Raw genomic sequence first — 14,402 nt, forward strand, 5'->3', positions numbered from 1 at the left:
TGTCGACGATGCGGGCCGACGAGTTCGATATGGGAAAATGGTGGGAACTCGAATACCAAAGGTACGCGCACCAGGAGTTCCACCGGAGGAGGAGACTGATGGAGAATGATGGAGCAGCGTTATTTCCGATTCATCCTGTCCAATAGCTATATACGTATATAGGAGGTACGTATAGTTGTGTTGGTGGAGCCGAGTTGAAATACCGGCTCCTTGGATTCGTGTAGCCATCATGCACGAGGAGCCAAGAGAGAGCATTTTTCCATGCACCGCGCGGCGTTTTCTGCGACGCGCAAAAGTGCATCGCGGTCGCGGCGCGGGCCACGGTGAAAGCAAAGAAGCACAGCGCGCGCGCGGGTCCCCTTGTGTTCGGGACGAAGAGCGAACGAACGAGCTGCGGCGAGCAGTGCAGCAGTGGAGGGCCAAGGGGAGTCGTCCAGGAGGCTTGGGGGGGAGCCTCTCACTTTCGCTCTTGGGAGAAAGTTTCCAACCCCCCTCCCCTACTCGCTACACGACTACTTACATCCCCCCTCCCCCTCTCCCTCTTACACTCCGCGCACTTTCGTCGACGACCACGACGACCACGACGACGACGAAGACGACGAAGCCAACAACGGGTTAATGCACTCCTGGAACAAGCCACGGGCCCATAGAAACGCGGGAATCCGTAACTTTTGCTTTCCTACTTCGCTAATTCACTAGAACGGTTTCTTTAAAACTTTGTCGAACAACTCGTGTGATTCTTCAAGAAACGGCACGCATTCTGTTCTAGAATTATGGTTTTTTTTTTTGTTTTTTTTAGACATTTTAGGAATTTACAGTTTTTTCTTTCGCGAAACGATGGAGTTTATTACTATATATCGTTTCTCTCATTGAAACGATCATCTGTAAATTTTATAATACACTAATTCAGCTATTGGAATAAATAAGGCGCCAAACTGTTATCTTTGTCTCTCTTCATAAATTAGAAAGAGCGAGAGAGAGAGAGAGAGAGAGAGTATTACAAACGTATTGCATTGCATATACATCTTGCAGCAACGATCATAGAAGACTTCGGTTCGGCGCTTTTATAGATCCCCGCGTCTGTGTACACGCTCGCGTGTGTGTGTATCCCAGCGAGAAACTTTATCCAAGAATGAACAGTGCAAAAATCCTCCTAGTCTCGTATTTCACAGCGTGCAACGTTCCTGGAAAACTTTTGCCAACTTTTCTGCCTAGACTCGCACGTGTGACAATAATTAGAAAAGTCAATCCGCGAAAGTTTGCCAGGTTTATCGTCACTCGATAAGAAAAATAGTGCGGAGGATGGTGACGCGAGTGTGGGGATCGAAGAAGAATAAGAAGAATCGCATCGGTTTCTTCATCGAGAGCGATAATTGGTGATATTGGCAGGAGTCGAAGAAGCTTTGCTTCTCTCGTTCGTTTCTCGCACCTATAACGCGCTTGGAGGGAGCATGACGGAGAATATAGAGAATGGTGCGTACTATATATATATATAATGGATAGAGCGAATAGCACTCGGCGAGTGGTAGTGGAAGTACGACTCGGTCCAGGGCCGACTGGCATGCGCCTTGGAAACGTAATGACGATCGTAGAAACTCTCGAGGCCGGTCCACGAGGGCCGAGAGGGAATTTTATGAATTTCTCGACAAATGTCAACGCTGCCATGCCATGCCACGCCATGCCACGCCATGCCGACCCGACTCCGTACTTGTCAATCTTCTTACGCTTATATATACGCGACAAAAACTCTTCTTTCTCATCATCCAGTTTAATCCGTACCAAGTACTTAGTTATATATATATATATATATACACAACATAGGACTGGTCGTATGTGAAGTGTAACACATGTATAAGAATAGAGGAGAAAAAACCAGCAGCAAAGATAAAAAGCTGCAAATTTTACTCGTGTCCTCGAAATTAAGATACGACAGCAAAAAAAAAGTGTTTTTTTCTATAATTGAACTAATTTACTAAAAGAATAAGTATTTTTCCAAAAGATGCATCAATGCGGGCTTTGGCAACTCGATGTGCGCGGTATCGATATTGATCGAATCTCGGTGTTACGTACATTATTTATCGACGATACGAATAATTGGAGATTTGCATGAAAATGCTTCGATCTCGGGTAACGGGAAACTTCGCAATTACACAATTCCTCGATGACTTGTGCCAAATTTTCAGATTTTGCTTATTTATTATCATTATTGTTGTTCCGAGCCACGTGGGAGCGTGGGAATTTACCAACAATCGGTCGCTCTGAATTTTCCGCCTTTTCAATCCGCGTAGGTTGACATATAACTTATACACACACACACGTGTCTCTTGCTCGAAAAATATTGGTCTCGAGTGGACGGAAATGTGCCAAACCAAACGTCTCGATTGTTTGGTCACTCGGAATAAAAATTGCCACGCGGATGGATCGATACTTTCTATTTTAGCTCGAATGCAGCAATTGGCGCGAGTCTCATGATCGCACACATACATATACATCGGTAGAACATCTCTCTCCGTAACGTTGGGTCGGATTCTATAAGAGGAGGTAGCACGTGCGTTTAGTAGCCGTCGTTAAGCGCGAGCGAAGCTGCACTCGGATTGGAGCAAAAAGAAGCGGACGAGCGTAGAAAAAGAAGAAGGTTAAAATTAAACATTGGCGTAATTCCACCTCGTATTGTGTACTATATATGTATATGGAAAAAATTGATCGAGGCACGAAAACCTCGAGGAGACTGTATATAGGGAAGGAAAACTCGGGACGCGCGTTTGCTATTTATTTATAATTCCATCGGTGTCGCGAGGTCACGTGACTAGAGAAATCAACATGTCGCCTATCGTATACGTATACGTAGCTGGTGCAGCAGCGGATTCCCTGACGCAAACGCAAAATATCATCATCGAGTGTGTATACGTACACGCGGATGCGTCCAAGAAGACGAAGAGGAGGAGGAAGAGGCGAAGGTCGATGGAATCCTACTTCCAGCCAGAAATATCGCACCTATGTAGCACATATATATATATATATATATATTTGCAAACTGGCCTATTGACATTAATCCACGCGAAAATCAATCCATCCCATTCTTTCCACCTGCAACCTTTATTACTTCGTTCCTTCGACCGGGCCAACATCAACCACGATAAACTCAAAGTCACCGTCACCTTCCCCGAATAATCATCGAAATCCACCTATATAGTAATATAAATTCTTGAAAATAGCCACGCGCATCCCGGATAAACCCTCGTTTTACAACCTTAACAATCCGCGATATTCCTGTGTATGTAAGAGCATACACCTACATCCCCCCTCTTTTCCATTGATCCTCCCTCGACCAATCACGCAGCGGTCGCCAGAAATATTTTGGAAAAACCAGAGGAAAAGGTATTTGTGCACGTAAAATGATGCGAGATTCGAAAGAGCGACGCGATGAAAGGATCCGTTTGACGTGGATCGAAGATTCGACCTTGAACCAGGTTACTTGGTTATTTAGTAGAAATCTGGCAATCGACCGGCTATTAATACAGGAGGCACTGCTTTGCCGTTTGGCGAGAAGAGAAGGATGAGAAGTCGTGAAAAGAACAACGAGTGTGTTTATAGTGGAGGAATGGAAAGAGGGAAATGGAAAGGCGATCTTTGTCGTGGCTTTGAAAAGATGATGATAGTGAGGAGGTAGGGGGAGAGGGGGGGGGGGGCAAAGCAACTGTACTTGAACCACGTATCGTTGTACTCGACGCGAACCAATACAGTAGCAAAGTCTGCTCGAGTCGCGCACACGCACGCTGATAGAGATTGGCGAGTGTTGAAAATAACCTCCTAAACGTCCCTGACGAGGTGGGAATGTTGAGTTAGCCGTGAATAGTATGTTAGTTGGTGATTTGCACTTCCTAGTCGCGCACACATCGCGCACACCTATATATATATATATACAGCACACGAGAGAGACGTACAAACGCGGAACGAAAACTCGCGCCAATCTCTCGAAGCAAACTCGATGGAAACATCATCCATATGCCATTAAAACATTTCTCTTTTATCCGGCAAATCTACCGCGCGATGAACCGCTTTATTAATTAAAAAGAATTTTTGCCACGTAATTAATAATAACGAGGGGATCGCGAGATAAGAGGCGACTAGAATTAATCTAGCTGCTAACTTTTGATATTCGATAGCGCGTAGCTGGAAGCTGAAACACACACACACACACATATATATATATATATATATAGGGGAATAGAGACGTCCGTGAATTTTAACCGAACGTTCGCGAGTGTGTGTTGCTAATGGAAGGGAGGGAGGTAGAGAGAGAGAGAGAGAGAGAGAGCGAGGGAGAAAGAACATAAAAGCAACAATAATAACGATGTTGAGTCATACGTGGGCCTTCGAGAGCAAAGAAGGGCCTTGGTTGATGCCCCGGGCAAGGCAAAGAAAGATCACCATCTCGATGTGATATCTACCATCTCTCTCTCTCTCTCTCTCTCTCACCACTACTCGCTAGTTCACTATCCTTCTCTCTGCAACGCTCGATCGCTCATTCTTCAATGTAACCGCGGTCGTATCTCGCAACCGATTCTACTTTTTTTGCTAAAATTAATTCCCTCCTCAAAATTCTATCGACCAGTTATCTCACGGAATACCAAGTAACTATCTAATCAAATTGGCGAATGTCCTCTAGAATAAAAACAGGTTTTTATATATTCCTCTATCGCAATCTCCTACGAACACGTCACGTGCAGTTTTTTTAATACTGCTGTCTCGATTTTTGGAAATTCTATCATTTTCTTTGCACGATTTGTACACTTGGGAAAAGTTTTCTTCGAAGGAAACTCGAAAAGGGCTCGATGTGATTTCTGTTTGCGTCGATCTTATCCGAAGAGAATATAATTAGCTGCGATTGCAGGGCATAATGCGTTATCTTAACCGAATCGTTTAACATGTGTTATAATGCGAAATAGTGCAGTCGTTTCGTATGTTTGCTCTGCTCTGCCACACACACACACACACACAGAAAGAGAGACTGTCGTAGTGCACGTAGCACTACTTCAGGAAGAGCGCAAGAGTGGCCACACAAAGTAGCATTTTCCTGCACCTATCAATTACAATTACATAATAGCCTGTGTGTACGCGTACTTTCTTCTTTTCACTCTTCGAAGCTCCTTATCGCTCGCGCCATCACCGTTACACACGAAGCTGAGCTACCGTGAAACGAAAAAATTTACCGAAAGACGCGAGAAAACCAAATTTTTCTCCTTATCGCATTGCACATTATCGCTGAGAAAACAGTGTGCTATTAATAGACATTCTATCTCATTATCAAGTTCACACACCGTGCAGTAATCTTTTTAATAATAATTCTATCGCGAAACAGAGAGGTTAGCAAGGTATTCGAGAGAAAAATATGCATGTGTATGCGTGTTCTTTTTATGGAACGTCATAAAATAAACGTCTTGCGTTTTATGGCAAAAGTGAGCGATAAGGAAACTTGTTGTGTGACGTAAAAAAATATCCAATAATAATTCCTTGAAATTCAATGGTTTCGTAGGATCGACCCACGTTTTTCACCATGACTCTGCGAATTATTCCAACGTGCTCGATGAACTTCGGCAGTGTACATATATATATATATAACAGAGTTATAGAACCAACTGAAATTTCGCAATTGCTGAAAGAAGAAAATCAGCGAGATGATGATGATCGAGATCCGTGTGACCCGACGTTCCAACTACTCTGCGTGTTGTATCATTTATCAATGTTCGCGTTTCATCGATTCGAATAGAGTGTTCGATAAATCGCGGAACGATAATATTTGGACGTTTTTTTCGATGCTCTGGTGAAATAAAATAATAACGAAGGAAAAAGATTACGGATCGAGACAAGTGTTAATATCTTACATCATATTTTGGCCTTCCGGCCGAGGAACGTTGTTTCGTTTAAAAATCGAAGGTCATTGACGTCAGTGGTCTCGAGAGCTGATTCACACAAGAATTAAGCGAGTAAGGTGAAAGTGGACGGACGCGTTGTTCGTCGTCGAGCGAGGAATGCTCGATTCGTCTTTTCGCGCATCCTGCAGCGTGTAGAATCGAGTGAAACCACCGGGAAATAACGCGGGGAGAAATGATAAATCCTCGTAATTGAAATCGAGCGAACGATAAAACAAGTTGATTAAACTGAATTTTAACCAACCGACGCATCTGTGCATGTGGCATGGGTGTATACCATTTGCGAATATCGAGAGCAATTAGACGAATATTCCCAATGCGGATTAATCGGCAATAAACAATCGAGATGATTGAATTTACCGGACGCTCCATTTATCCATGCTACCAATCATCCTCGCGTTTACGCGAGTCACCGAAAAAAACCAGATACATACACCAATACCGCGAACCTTATCGTAAAAATATTTCATTTACCATCGATATTCACTCCACCCTAATTAATCGCCGCGCTTTTTATTACACACATAGTCGAGTTTCACGAAAATTTCCGCGCGCGAGGAAAAGTAATTATCGTAATGGAGTTTTTCACGAGCAGATAAATTTCGAGGGAATAAAGTTTGATGAGAAATTGAATTTTGCTTTATACGGCAGAAAAGGAGAATGTGATTTCAATTACGCAGAGATGCAATTAGTAGATACTGGTGGCGGTTGGAACGCCTATGCCGGTACCGGTACAACCATTAGAGGGAAGCGCCAAGATCGATAAGAGACTTTGACGGTTGCATCCGTGACAAGTATGCATCGCTCTCTGTGCTACCCCCTCCCACTTTTCTCTTCGACTCTTTTTCCAACGCAGCGCCGCGCGGATGGAAAGACGAGCCTCCGTCGAGCGAACATCCACGTCCCCCTGCACGTGCAGCTTTTCACCACTTATCACCCATATCAATTAATTCCGTTGACTTTTATAGCGCGGACAGAAATAATTCAAAGCTATCATCGCCTCCCCCCTCCGTTATATCTCTAATAATAACTTCTCGCGAGCGTTCGAAGATGGAAAAAAGTACAAAGTGCGCACGATCGACGACGGACGATATTATAGCGTGTGTATACAGTCTCGCCTATTCTATATGTATATATATATGTGTGTGTGTGTGTGTCTACGTAATTGTTGCGCGAGATTCGGGGATTCGAATTGTTATAAGAACGGCCGCGTGCGCCGTGGTCAGTGTCGGGACAAACGACTACAAACGCCCAATGGCTACCGGTGACCAGTTTTTTGCACCAAGGACCAATCTACCGCTCGGTCGATCCTGCCGATTGCTTTCGAGGCGAGCACCAAACCGATTAACGACCCTAACCCAATTAACTGTCTCTGTAACGGCCAGCGACGCATATCGGTGCAAACTGTTTACGCGACAGTCTACCACTTCTCGCCACTCTAGTTCCTTTTTTTTCTTCTTCTTATTATTAAACAGAACAATTATTGACCAGGTTTATTTTGCAAATTTTTTAGGACGATCCTTGCAGATTTCAGCGGACATTCGTTATACGCAAATGTGAGGTTTGCGATTGGTTATTATAAAGATCAACAAGGATTTTCTTGGGAGAAAAATAACTAAATTCGTCGAGTATATAGTTATATCCTCGAGGTATTTTTAATGTTTATTGTATAAAATTAAAGATAAGAATAGAGCGATCGAGTTGCGAGTCTATTAAAGATAAGATGATCTTGCGCGCGTTTAAGCGAGTAAACGGCCGATGAGGTTGACATTTTCCATCGGCGACACGAGAGCAACGAGGATTTTGCTCCGATGGCCATTCTTGAGAATAGTTATCACGATATTATAATAAGAGTTTACGGGCGTGCGCGCGCAAAGATACACAACGTAATAAGGCGGAAGAAGGCTGCTCGGAAGGTCGTTTGCTGCTGTTCTTGTGTTGCTGCACTTGGATCCAACCAACGACTAATCGCAAATATATTCCTGCAATTTATACGCATTCCTCATATACATATAGACTCCTTTTGAAAATTTAATAATACAATAAAGAACTTAGTTTTGTTTTTCAAACAAACGTGCATCGATGCAGCGACCTTCCACTGCTGGAACGCGTATACATAAGAGTGACTTTGCTGCGAGCTAAAAAATTACACCCTCGCTCCCCCCCCCCCCCTCCCTCTATCCTAAATTAACTCCACCCACTCCGTGCTCCACTGAAATATCCCACTTCCGGCTTTCACGTTCGTTCAGCCACCACAATTCTCCAATATAGATTAATTGAGGAAAAAAACTAGCCAGGCTACGCCATTAACTGTATTTTACAAGGTGTTAAAGGACAACGAACCGTTACGCAACACTGGCTACCATTTTTTACGGCGTTAGGGTGTTAGCTAAAATCTTGAGGAGAGATAAAAAAGGAGAGGAAAAACGGGATAGAAACGGCAATTACCTAGTCGTGTTCCAATTAGCATTTATCCTATTAGATTAGGTCAGTGGTAACGATTCTATTGAAACACACAAACATTCCTACTGCAATATATATATATATATAAATGGTAAATATTTGGAGAAGAGAAAAAGCAATGGTTATTCTTCTCGAGGAAGGGAAAAGAGCGGCTCGATGCAGTTTGAGTTATTAACAGCAATATTTCTCATGCTTTATATATAGATTATGAGAATTCCTGACGTAACAGAGTTCGACTCGTCGTCTCGCAAGCAAATTATTATTAGTTTGCAGTATCGTTAATTATTATAGCGCGGCGTACGGGGATGAGGAGAGTGCAGAGAAGAGAGACACTAAAGAGAGAGAGAGAGAGAGAGAGAGAGACGAAGAGTATTCACTGGAGACTCGGATATACAAGCGTGAGTTATCGGTGAAAGTCGCTTCTTGAAAAGTGATTTTAATCTTTATCGTGCAATGTGTCGTTTACTTTTCGAGGTATTTCGAGTATGTGTACGATATATGCGTGTCCCGTGCGAGCGTGCACTCGCCGCGGTCCAAAGTCATCATTAAAGCGCGCAATCGCGTATCTCGCCGTTTCGAAGGTAAACCGTTTCAAGGTAAGCTAAACTCAGCTGGCGAATAATTGTTTAATCGGTGCGCCAGCAATAACATTTGATTCAGCATTTATCCTCTCTCCTTCTCTCCTGCTCCTCTCCCGAAGCGAGCGGCGTATAAACACGCCGCTTTAACGACGAAAACCCCACTGGCTCGCCTCTCTTAATTGCTGCCAGATTATAAAAGAACGCTATCTAGCTTTTCCAAGTATATGATAAGAGCAACGTCATTTGTCACTCGCGCTATATACACCAAACTACTTCATTTTTATCTATACCTCCGACCCATTTCAATGGCATTTGAATACTTCATAAATCTCACCCAACGTTTCTAATCACCGGCGAACTCTAATTGTCCAGGATCGAGGGTCTAACGATGAAAACTCTATTATTAATTATAGTCAGTTTTTTCCCCTGGCTAAATTATCGCTGCGATATTCACCGAGAAGATTAGCCAGTGTTTTTTAGAGATAGGTTGGAATATGTGGAAAAGGTTGGCGAATTCCCTTCGTTCCCGACCCACTTTGTCCCTGACCATGACCGTGTTTCGCATCGTCCTCCGTGAGCAGCCGACCTATACAGGGCGCGAGAGAGCAGTGCTCGTTATTGCGTCACGCGGAGGGTATACCGAAGGGAGGGGGGGGGGGGGGGGCCCTCTCGCGTTCTCCAACGGGAACAAGAGAAAATAACGAGTAAGGGAGAGTAAGAAGGAGCGAGCGAGTGGGAGAACGAGAGAGAGAGAGAGAGAGAGAGAAGGATTGGTTAGGTCTAGCTCGTAGCGTGCGAGTCAGCAAGGTCGTTCTCCATTCGCAGCTCGCAGTCAACTAAGAGGGGGGGGGGAGAGATATGGGCGACTCTCTCGTATTTGGAGTGTGTACGTATTCAAGTGCGAGTAGTGGGGATAGACTCGGGCCCCCTTCCGGACTCGCCATAGAGAGTCAAGGCCCTGTCCCAATTTCCATTCATCCTCGCTCCAAACGATCCAGAAGGTGCTCGCTCGCGCAATTCAATCTTGCTTTTCGAACAATCTCCATCGACGATCTATGCACGCTCCTCCCTATCTCGTCTATTATCACATCTCGATAAAACACTAATTGATATGTTTTCAACATTCGTCTCTCCCCCCCCCCCGCCCCTCCCTTGCACTCGAAACACACGTTTGACCTTGAAAGATTTTCAGTCGCGAGGGAATTGATCCAGCTTTGCGATCCAATGACGCAACGTCTACAATAGGTGTCGGATTTGCGGCGCGGTGCGCGCAAGCGAGAAGAGGAGTCCCTTCCGGAGTGTGGAAGATTCTCGGGGAGAGTCAAGGCCCTGGCCCAATTGGAGTTCGTAGACCCGACGCGAGGAATAGGTTACACGCGCTCACCCCGCAATTTGGCCGTGTCTCTCCCTCGGTCGCACACGCTAAATCGCTTTAAGGTCATTTACTTTTACCGGCCAACCTTCGGGCTCTCCCCCCTCCCCTACTTTTCGACAAGCCCGTAATAAACCTTGCGAGCGAGCTCGCCCATTGTACCAACGCACAAAATCCAACGATCTATCACACACACACACACACACACACACACGATGATAAAAAAAGGACAGAGCGAATTGTGAAAACAACTCCGGCGCACGTGTACAGGTGCAATCGCGTGACCGACGTTTAATTACTCGCGCTGCAGTTCGATCGGAGGAATTAATGGCGGCCAGGACGGGGGCTGAATAAAAGAAAAGTCGCGCACGCGAACGATGCAGTCGAGTGCCAATGTGTGTTTCCGAAGAACGGATTTATAAAAGGTGGGAAAATCGTGACAACGATTCGAGTCAGCATATATGTTTTCAAATTGACTCTTCATTCCCGAGATTTGTAATTGAGTTGGAACGCGCAACGCTCGAGAGAAAAATAAAAATATTGGCGGGAAAAGTACGAGTGGTGGTTCGTGCAACGTGTGTGTGTGTGGAGTTGACGTATGGCGAAACACATGCGCGAGGCTCGTGAGCTCCACGTGCTGACTCGTTTCAGGGACGCAGAGGCAACGTTTATATGGGACCACGGCCGAGGTTACGCTGCCTGCTGGCCCTTACAACAGCTCTCGGTCGTAACGCGCGACTATCTTACACGGGGGATACCGATACACCACACCACTCGCTCGCTCGCTTTTCCTCCTCCTCCTCCTCCTCCACTCTGTAGCGGACCAGACGCTTTTGGCCCTCGGCCCTGGACGCTACGAAGGTCACCGCGCGGTACACGCCAATCGCTCCCACGAAACTCGCCACTCGCACTCGACTCTGTAGCGAAGCGACTCCCCTCTGCTACGCAAAACAAACTTTTCAAAGCTGCCAATGTATTCGCCTATCGACAAAACTCGTCCCTTTTCTTTTGCTCGATGCCGCAGTATCGAATCTTCGTTCAAACGTGGTCTTCCCACATTTTACACTCTTCGGCAATGTCGTTACTGACGATCAAAGCTGTACGAAAGAAACTTCAACCGCTAAAACAGCAATTACGCTTGTTAATTGCGAGAGACGCTTTATCGCGTAATGTGTAGGGGGGGATTAAGAGCGATTAATCATGAACGGCATCTAAGCCAGCGTATTTCCCTCGGAAGAAACGTCGAGTTAACAAAGAGGAATCAATTATGGAATTGAACGGCAGCACAAAGGAGACTCGCTGCTCGCGCTGGTGAAAAGTGAAAATTTAGAATACGCGAGCGATTCGTTCGCGGAATCTCGCGCGGAAAGAGATATACACTCGCGAGGGCTGAAGGTTGGTCTAGGCTGAAAATACTTGTATAAAATATAGTCGCGGCTTATTTTGGCGCACTCGCACACACCAACCCGCGCGCACTGTCCTATATATATGTAAGTGGATGTATGTTCGCAGGTTGAAAATCGTGCGACGCGGAGGGAAGGGCTGTAGTGTATATATATATATATATACGACTCTTTTGTTATCATTCAACTTTTCTTGGAAATTCTCAGTATTACTAATATTCGCTCTTTATCTCCGATTCATTTATTAAGGTTTTCTAAACATCTTTCGCAATGTGATGTAACGCGATAAGGTTGCTGCAACATTACGATAATCCTTGTAGCACCGGCGCTCTTTATCTAAGCTTTACACCCATAATCACTTTTTTTCAACATAAACAATGTACTCATTTTATTATCGCGCTAACAACAATCAAATGAGCATACTCAAGGCAGTACATGAAATAAATTTCCATATTTTCCTCTGGCGTGGAGCCTACGGTTTTGAACTCGATGCTCTGTTGCTCGGTGGTTTAACCAGAGGTGTATTATTATTATTATTACTTTCTGAGAGAGTCTCGAATGTTTTGCACATTTTGATTTCCGAATCAATTCAGCGAGATGGTTAGTTTTCTATCAACGCGTTCGATCTTACGAATAACTCTTCAGCATATTTCGAAGGAATATCTATTCGTGTGTTGAGAAAAACAAACCTACATCTTAAAATCCGCAACAAAGCGATCGACCGTTCTGCGAAAGCTCCGACCGCATTCGACTCGAGGGATGCAAACGCGAAGGATCGATATTTTTTAATTAGAATCGATGCGAGTCCTTTTATAAGATTAAGTCGCGTCTCATCAACGCCGAGCACTTCTCATTTGCTCGGACATACATAAACGTTGTACCGATATCGAGTTGTTTCGTTTCTCCCGAGTGTAAATACGACGGATTGATTATACATTGTAATGAGAAACGATAATTTCGTTAGAACGTCACTCGCGTCTACGATAAGAATCTCATAATAATCCTGATGTATTGTTAAAAATAAAAAAACTATATCCACGAAAATTTCATCCTGTCCCTAAAACGATCGTTATACAATTAAAGAAACTTTTCGAAATTAATTCCCGCGATAAAATAAGTTTGCGCGCGTTAATAAGACACCAATTGAAATCTGGCAAAACATTGCAGCACTGCATCGATTTCTCGGTGTATAGTGTTTTCGTTGAAAAATGAGGTACGTAGCTGTTAAAAATGTGACCTCGCGCTACTTGGGAGTTAATGAAATTTGCTGAAATTGCACAGTGGTCGAAAAAAAAGGCGAATAGCGTGGTCTTACCTTCGCCACTAGCCACGTTCGGTTGATACGATATTGGCTAATGGTTCTGAGAGAAGAGTGGAGAATCTCCGAGTTCGCGGGACATTTATCACTCGCTTAGCACCCACTGAAATACTGAAACGCGGTCTTCTCGCCAATTATTCGGCGTCACTCGCGAAATGGTTCTCAGGAATGTAAACAAAAGCTTCTCCTTAAGTGTGTGCGTATATATATATATATAGCAAGAGACAGGTTGGAAAAAAGGAAGAAGAAACGTTGGCACACTCGATCGAAATGTTGTCAATAATGGTCGGCTCGATTACGACAGTTTCGCAGTTTTCTTGCGTCACTCGCACATGCTGCATAGGCGTTCCTCCTCCCCCTCACACCCCTCCCTTCGCCACGCGCTTTTTTCACTGGCAAAATATCACTCTGGCCTCATCCCTTTTCGATCAGCGGGCAAACGCGGATCCTCGCACTTGGCAAACGCTGAACCATTTGAAAACTTCACTCGAATATCCAAACTATCGAATCCAATGATATATATATATATATATATATATACAAACAACAATCTTAAGAAACTCGAGTGTCAACGTTAAAAAAGTACGCAAGTTCGAAACCACCGTTGGTCCTCCTCATCCTCCCCGGAGTCCCTTCTCCGCAATTTTTCTATCAAAAAACCACCCTCTTTCACCACTACACCCAATTCTATCCACAAGAGAGAGAGAGAGAGAGAGAGAGAGAGAGAGAGAGAGAGAGAGAAACAGTCCCCGAAATACAACAGCGCAAAGAACGTGGAATGAGAAAACGCGGCACGAAACTAAAATCCTCGCGGCACTTTACACACTGACAAAACTAAGAAGCGTATATGGGAAGGAATAAAAAGAGCAACGAGAGAGAGAGAGAGACAGTCGGGAAAAAAACAACGAACAGGCCCGAGAGGCGCAACGCGCGAGAAACAGCGAAGAACGAAACGCGCTCGCGGCGAGTCAGCCACGGTTTGCCTAGGATAGCGACGTTTGGCAGAGGCAGAGGCTAGAGCTTAGGCCAGCCAGACGTTCGACGCTCGTTCGTATAGCTAGCGCGCGACACTCTCCCTCCCACTCTCTCCCCCTCTCGTTCCGTGCTTTAGCGAGCGTCTCGCTCGCTCGCTCTCTATCGAGAGAATTCGCCTTGCGATATGCCTCCCCCCTCCCCTCTACTCCGCCTATGTTCGGCGGCCGGGCAGTTTTACAGGGAACCCCCCCCCCCCCCCACTTTTCTCCCAACCGTTCGCGAACGCCGATCTCTCAGCCGATCCGAGCGGTCGACGAGCATGAGCGAGAAGCGAGCAGTACAGCGGCAACAGATTCG

At 45.0% G+C, this 14,402-nt stretch overlaps 1 protein-coding gene across 4 annotated transcripts in view; it reads right to left on the reverse strand.

Moving 5' to 3' along the window:
* The window catches only part of LOC136780607 (ecdysone-induced protein 74EF-like), a 143,584-nt gene extending 129,393 nt beyond the window's left edge, over positions 1–14,191 (reverse strand). For all 4 annotated transcript variants that reach the window (XM_066739090.1, XM_066739089.1, XM_066739088.1 and 1 more), the window contains exon 1: positions 13,068–14,191. The gene's annotated coding sequence lies outside the window, so the exon portion shown is untranslated. The remainder of the gene's footprint in view (positions 1–13,067) is intronic.
* Positions 14,192–14,402: the final 211 nt, after the last annotated feature.

Source organism: Prorops nasuta, unplaced genomic scaffold (genome assembly GCF_024137725.1).
Source record: "Prorops nasuta isolate Cenicafe-Biocafe unplaced genomic scaffold, Cenicafe_Pnas_1.2 PNAS00019, whole genome shotgun sequence".
Taxonomy (NCBI): domain Eukaryota; kingdom Metazoa; phylum Arthropoda; class Insecta; order Hymenoptera; family Bethylidae; genus Prorops; species Prorops nasuta.